The following is a 7,490-nucleotide window of genomic DNA, read 5'->3' as shown; positions in this document are numbered from 1 at the left end:
CAAACATGTATGTTTCATTTACAGTTTTACTACAAAGTCAAATTTTATTAATTTGCTACATCAAATCTAATCAGTAAACATTTTAGTTTTTGTCTTCCATGCTTTTTGTTTAGTTTGATATTTCCAAATATGAATTCCAATAACTACAAAGCTTTATATTATTAAAATGTTAAAAATAGGACAGATATTTGCCAGTTTAAATCAAGAAAACCAGGTATTTAAAATGTGCAGAATGTCTGACTGTTTTTACTTGCAGTGCAGGCGTTCTTTTGCTGATGCACAGTGCCATCGATTGTACTGTGCATCAGCAAAAGAACGCTATACCCAGAGTAAAGCATGCTTTTGGCAGTATCATCCTCTGGTCTTGCTGTTCTTTCAATTAAATTAATGGTCTTGTCAATGTTAAATAAATTCTGAACTTTTTCCAAGTACCAGTTAACTCTGAACCTTCAGCTGAAGGAGAGGAGCACTTTAGTCCAAGTGTGAATTCAAATCACAGTCAAGATTACTTTCCTACTGTACGTTAGTATGGTTGTTCTTGAAAGGCTTTATATATAGAGATGGTAATTGTAGCAGAAAGTTTTAAAACAACTATGGATTTACTGCCAAATTGTTTATTTGATCTTTTTTGGTTCTGCATGGGCAAAAGTTCTCTAAGCATATTGATATTTGCAGCTGCATTATAATTGATGTGTATAAATATTTTAGACTGACCTTCAGTTTGGAATAAGCTGCATATTCATTGTACTGAAACTGCTTTACTCCTTGAAACTCTTGCTTCAGGCCATGGCCTCTAAAGCTCAAACACACAGTAACCCATATTAATGGTGCTTTAGGAATTCAATCACCTTTGAAATGAGCTGTCACTGTGCTTCCTGCTTTCCCCTTGAGAGTTTCTCTGAAGCTTTGATGATAAATCTCATTCTTTCGGTGGACTTCCCTCACTGGAAACACCCAGTTGTGTGTGTACGTGTGTAAATGCACCACCTCTTTATCTGCATCTTTCGCACAGAAATTATGCGATCAGCAGCTTCGGGCCTTCTGGTATACCCATGAGTCCCATTATGAAAACAAGAGCACTGAGGTGAAACTGGTAAACAAACAGGAAGCAGTCAGCTTCTGTGTCATGGATTCTCTGCATTTCTCTGCAGCACTACCTCGCTTCGGCTAATGCGCGTCTTGTTTTGGATATAGGAAGTTAAAAGGGACTGCTGTGAGGACGCGAGGGGGTGTTGAGATGCACAGCTATTACCGTCAGCAGCTGCTGACTCAGCTGCCTTAGGAAGCAACTGTCACCTTTCAATTTTGGTCCACAGCCAATCAAAGTGGAGAATGAGGCTGCAGCTGTGATAAGGGCTTATGTGTCTGACAGCGAGAGCATGACTGCTACTGAGCAAAATCACTTTTAACTCAGAAGATGATGTAATTTTATTTACTTTTGTCAACAGAAACAAACAAACCACCTAAATGTTGACAGAAATGCATATTGTATATTAGGATTGCATTTAGATAGTTATACATTTTTATTATCTCAATTTAAAAGGTCTTTTATTTTTTAAGTTTCTTCAGCTTTTGGTATTTGGTGGATTTCTGCCAAAGGTACTTTTTAATTTAGGCTTTCTTTTGATTCCTTTGTTGAAGGTTTTGCTCAGTAAATTAATTTTTAGCTGCATAAAAAGTGGCAGCTTCAAATAAAGCTGAAAATTTTGCTCTTTTGTTTGGGTTACCAATAGTCATTAAAACAATTTGTTCCTATTTCTTTTGATAGATCTCTAAATATGACTAATGATCAGGCAGTTTATTACAAATAAAAAAATCAATAAATAAATGAGCTTCCAAAAGGTTATGAGTTAAAGATAGCCAACTAATGAAGATTTATTTTCAGGTTTCATGCACACAATGAAAGCAGAAATCAGAAGAATAAAATTATGCTAGTACGTAAATTAAACAGACTTGTTTATCCCTTAACAAATATTAGTTGTGACCTTCTGTTTTCTGAGTGTTGTAGTCCAATTAATTTTGTTCAAAAAATTTATTTTGTAACTTTTGTTTTTAGATTTTCTCTTCTGCTGTGTCTGTCTCTAATTTGCGACAAAAAAACAAAACAACAACAAAAAAAAAAACAATATTGATTTAAAAAACAAACACAGATCCAGTTAATTATTCTTGCAACAGGAGATTAATTGGTCCCTCTGGGTATTTCCTAAAATAGAAAACTAATTAAAAACACCATAATTGCATATTATTACGTAGAAAGACAGGAAACAATTATAAAAGTGCCAGTTGCCAAGATTTAGTAATAACACCAGGGGGCGCCGCCGTACACTATCTTGCAGGGATGAAAGTTTTGAAAGTAGGCTACTGAATATATTTATCAATTGTGTCTTTTTGTTCAAAAGTTATAATTATAATCATTCTTGTTTTATTATTACTGTTAATAATAAAATAATTAATTATTAATAATTTATTTATTTGGTGGACACCGTTTCATAACAACATACGTTTTACCATTTATTTATTGAGTTTAATATTTTCTAATGTGTTGCTTAAGACTTAGCTTAAAAAACTACTCTCAGATAAAACGCCTCAGCACGTCTTAGTTTAATTTTGCGGCATTTTTAAAAAATTAGCCATATTTTTAATAAGTGACCATTTTATTATATGCTGACCCGAGGTTAATAACTAACATCAGGCCACCACTTCTCGAGTCAGTCGTCAGCGATCCGTAGAAACCGTCAGACGTAGAGGAACCGCCGGAAGTGGGCGGTGTGTCTGACAGAGAGAGAAACAGAGAGCCGTGAACTGTACGGCGAACTGTTGGGAACTGACTAACGGAGAAATTCCTGCCGGGCTGATCACTTCGCTGTAGACTCTTCCCCTCATTTTATGAAAAAGAAAAACAACTTTCGTCGCTCCACAGAGGTGAGTGCTGCTGTTCTTCCAGTCGCATTTAAACGCGTTTTCAATGCTTTATTTGAGGAGGAGATAGACGTCCTCGCTTCGTGCCCCTCTATTTTTTTTTTTTTTTTTGACGCTCTTCGTTGCGAAATGATATTCTGACAGCGCTTTGTAAACAAACTGCGGCTGCGACAGCGCTTCTCCATCTGGAGACGCTGCGAAACAGCCTCCGTGCGTGTGGTACGGACTGTGTTTGGGTTTGTTTACGGAGCACTTTTGCTTCTCTGTGCTTTCTGAATCAACAGGCAGGTTCTCCTGAGAGCCGAATCCCACTCATATTCTCGCAGGCTGACCGTGTGGCCGCGCAGCCAGTGAGTTTACTATCACTCTGTCAGGGCTGACACATTTTCTGTCACATCGACGACTCTGTAATCTTTTGAAGAAACAATACGAAGCTTTTTTGGGACTATCTTGACTTGCCGATGTCGCTGTAGAATGTGTTTGTACTTCATTTTTCTAATATTTATCCAAAAGTTTGCATTAACGGACAAGCCTTTCCCCCCTGCCTCACAGCTCCAACAGCTCAGCCTCCATTATAGGGGACGTCAGGTCTGAAAATGAAATATGAACATGAAGCTTCTCCATGTGAAACGGGCAAAAAAAAAAAAAAAAGTGCCCGTTACATTGCGTCAACGGTATGCTTCAAAAGTAACTTTATTTGTACCACTCTGTTGTATTAATAGATTGCTTTTTAAATTAATATTTCAGGTTAATTTATCCAAACTGAAGATAAAGTTTCAATCTTGAATCATTTATGTATGAACATCAATTAGCTAATATTTACTCATAAGCTATTGCATGCCAATGTTTGGGAAGTTAGTGTTTCAAAACAGCTTCATTTTTCCTAAAGTTTCATTTTCTTTCAATTACATGCCTGTGATACAGTTCTCTCCAGAATCACTTAGTTCTTCCCCTCCTCCACATGTTGCTGTGTCACTGCCGAGCTAATTGATAGAGGGTTACTCCACATTATTAGAAATATTTAAATTTGCAAAAACATAGTTGGTCATGCCATGCAATCAAATAGACCTCTGAGCTCTGAAATGTGTTTTAAAGGTATGCTTCAGTTACATGTGAGCTGTGAGCAATTTGTCTGTTGAGCAGCAGAATGCAGGCTAGCATCTAAACGATAGCCTGACTCAGTAATGTGTGTGAGTCTTTAAAGAGCAGAGCTGGAAAATATATATTATATTGTGTAATGAACACATTTGCTTATGTTTTCAGTTATATTGACCACTCAAAGTGCAACTGAGCACTGTCAAATATTCACACACAGACATATAAATATGTTTATCTTGCTGACGGACTCTTTGATGGGCAGGGGGAGGGGGAGCTGAAATTAAACCCACAGTCTTTCAACTGCAAGACAACTGATCTCATAGCATCAGTTTTGAGTCACCTTAACAATAACGGTAACCATCAGTGGTAATCAATTTTTATAAATACTGTTATTTTTAAAAATGTAATGTTTTGACCCAATTTTATCATACAATATTCAAACCAAGCCTTAACATATTAATATAATGACAATTATTGAAATGTGTAAGACAGATGCAACAACAGCTCTTGGTGCCTTTGTCACTGCGTAAATCATTTCAACTCTAACTGCCAGTAACATGATATTGCGACACAAACTCCTCCTTGTCTGTTTGCACTTTTTAATTGAAAATGTGGTGTGTGTAAAAGCATGAAAGGATTTCTTGTAAAAGTCAAAACAGAACAGGTTGTCAAAGCTATTTAGTGCAACTGGTGAACGCAGATCTTGGCACTGGTGCCAGCTCACAGACATAATTTTAAATGTCACACCGACTTTGAAGTTCACTGTCATTTACAAAAAAGAAAGAAAAAAAAACCTCGCGCTCTGTGAGAGAGCATGTGCGCTTGTTTTATTTGAGAGAACCTCTCCCATATTTTTACATATTTTTTGTGGCTCTATGGATATATTTTCCTGCATTGCTACAGACAGGATGGCATTGCTTTGCACACTCAGGTAGTAAAAAGTCATTAAAAATATTGATTTCATTCTTTCAACCCACATTTCAATTATTGCCTTTTTAATAATGGGGTTCCTCTGATTACACTAGTCAACTCAGGGAGAATATGTTTTGGTTCATTTGATTTTGCTCAAAAAAATTAGCATCAAGCACAGAATTTTTTCATTATGCACAATTGGGTTGCTACTTGTTTGATTTCATAATGATCTGGACAGGTTGCAAATTGCAGCAGGCATACAGACTTTTTTTTTTTTTTTAAATTGCACTTTTGTCTTTATAGTTGTTTTAACTTACTCTTGCACTTAATGGACAATTTCACTAACTGCATTCTCTAGGAAAGGATGTTCTCTGCCTTCAGTAGCATTTAACCCTGTTGGCAAGCACTGTTTTCCCTTTTGCTGCAGTACATAGTGCAATGGGATGTAGGGTTTTCATTGGTCTCTGCTCAAAAAAAAAAAAAGGTTGATATGGGAACATAGCTTGCCTGACTGACCTGAGTTGACTGGCACATTTTGTCCCTGACAGCAAGATCCAGATGAAGAAGGAATAGCAGCAAAAAAGGACAAGCTGGTTGTTACATGTGTTCACAGCATGGGATGTCTTTTAGTTTCTAAGTGCTTCTCACTTTTTCAACTTTTCTCTCCCAGACAAATGTTGGGACAAGTCCCACTGGAAAAGGTTGAAAATTTTTGTCACATTATGTAGCGATGTTCACTGTAACATGGTTGTTTATTTATTGAATATTTTGTGATGCCTGCGTTTGGGTCTTACATTTGAATATTTTACTACTAAACATTACTAAATCTGTTTATTTTTGCGCTGTGTGAATCACGTCACAAATACACTTCTTTTTCCTTGAGATTATGTGTAACTTGAAGTTAGCATATTAAAGCAGAGGTCTTGATCTGACTGAACGATGAGTCATGTGTCAGAACCATTAATGGCAGGATCTGCTGCTTCCTGGCCCTCCAACCTGCTACATAAGAGGATAGACATTCTCTCTCCCTAAAGGTCTCCTGTGGGAAGTTCAAAGGACATTAAAAAACTCACTGGTACCAGAGAATATAAGACAAGAATAAGACCTTTGCGGACTGAAACAGAAAGGGAAACATACTTAAAGGGAAGTGATCAGGAAGCATGTGGTGCAATGCACACCAACCTCCTCCCCCTTTCAGTTGGGTTAATACTAATCCACTGGTCATGTGACCAAGAGCTTTCAGTCCGGTCTAGGCCAGGAGTGCTCTGATCCATCTGTCAAATAAGGTTGCTGATTGTTGGCATTCAGAGTGTAAACTGCTGTCCAGTGACCCCTGCCCGGCTCCGCATGAAACTCCGCTTTGATTTCCCCTAGTTAAATAATTTTCCATAGTTTTGTCACCTTGTCTATAAGTTTAGCGCCCCCTGCCCCCACCTGTCTCAGTGTCTCCTCTTTAATTTGATGTTTGCCTTCTGTGTCTACCTTTGCCTAATTTTCACCGAATTCCCTGCAGTGAACTGAGCACAGGTGCTGTCAGATGCTGTTGTTAAAATGACTATTGCTACAATTTCTTCTACCTTGCTTTGATTTACTCCTGTGTAAAGGGATGCTAAATAAAAGTCTGCTCTCATTAGACTCAAAGTAGATAGCATCTGAACTTGTATTGTTTCATGTTTACACACATCTCCTGTAATTTTTTGGAATCTTCATGCAGTCATGTTTTCCCAACTACACTTAAGAGTGGTGGTTCTTCATATTTGTATTTCTAATGGTCCGACTTTTGGTATATCTTCACATGCACAGCTGAAGAATCAAACTTATTAGAAATTGTCACAAAATTCATAAGGAGCTACGATACAGGCGATGTTTCACTCTGGAAGGCCTCAGATATTTTGATTTAAATCTTTGACCTTATAAATATAATATGTTCGGTCAATTTAAAGTTGATTCGCAACATAATAACTGTTCTAAACGTATTACGAGAGCAACACTGAACAACTTAGTGACTATTTTATTAAAACCTAAGCCTGTGAGTCATCTCCCTGCATTAATTGTGTGAATGAGTGGCTTCATCGGTGCCCTGAAAGAAATAATGTGGACAGTTTAATAAAAGCAAGAAAAAGGAGTGAGACTTGAAAAAGCACAAAAAATACTCAGCTGTCAGTGTTGTTGAAAAGTGGCGCAATTATGGTTGCTGTGCTTGTAAAGACTCTCTTACATTGAAAAGGACAAAGGCACATCGTGATACTTGAAATATTCACATTTCAGTATCAAAAGGTGGTGAGTGCGTGCAGTTGCATTGTCTTTTGCTCTCAAGATACAATGACACTGCAGGTCATGACTTGGTATAGGTGACCCACTAGCCTAGTTTTGAGTCAGTGCGTTTATCATGCAAAGACGCACCAGAAAGTAAATAGATATTTTTATTATTTGGTTTGATATAGCACCAACTGCTTTTGTTCTTCTATAAAACTTTAAATACTTTTAATAAATATTCATTAATTAGAGATTTGTAGGTGATTCAAGCCTCTGGTGCTGTCATCAATTCTAGCAGATTTTCA

General features: G+C 37.1%; 1 protein-coding gene across 2 annotated transcripts in view; it reads left to right on the top strand.

Moving 5' to 3' along the window:
* The first annotated feature begins 2,768 nt into the window (after window positions 1-2,768).
* The window catches only part of stat5a (signal transducer and activator of transcription 5a), a 52,591-nt gene continuing 47,869 nt past the window's right edge, over window positions 2,769-7,490 (top strand). The window contains exons 1-2 of one of the 2 annotated variants that reach the window (XM_055051779.1): window positions 2,769-2,922; window positions 3,204-3,269. The gene's annotated coding sequence lies outside the window, so the exon portion shown is untranslated. The remainder of the gene's footprint in view (window positions 2,923-3,203; window positions 3,270-7,490) is intronic. The other variant, XM_055051778.1, reaches the window with a different exon arrangement.

Source organism: Poeciliopsis prolifica, unplaced genomic scaffold (assembly GCF_027474105.1).
Source record: "Poeciliopsis prolifica strain line A6 unplaced genomic scaffold, Auburn_PproV2 SCAFFOLD034, whole genome shotgun sequence".
Classification (NCBI taxonomy): domain Eukaryota; kingdom Metazoa; phylum Chordata; class Actinopteri; order Cyprinodontiformes; family Poeciliidae; genus Poeciliopsis; species Poeciliopsis prolifica.
This window is presented reverse-complemented; position numbering and strand designations above follow the sequence as displayed.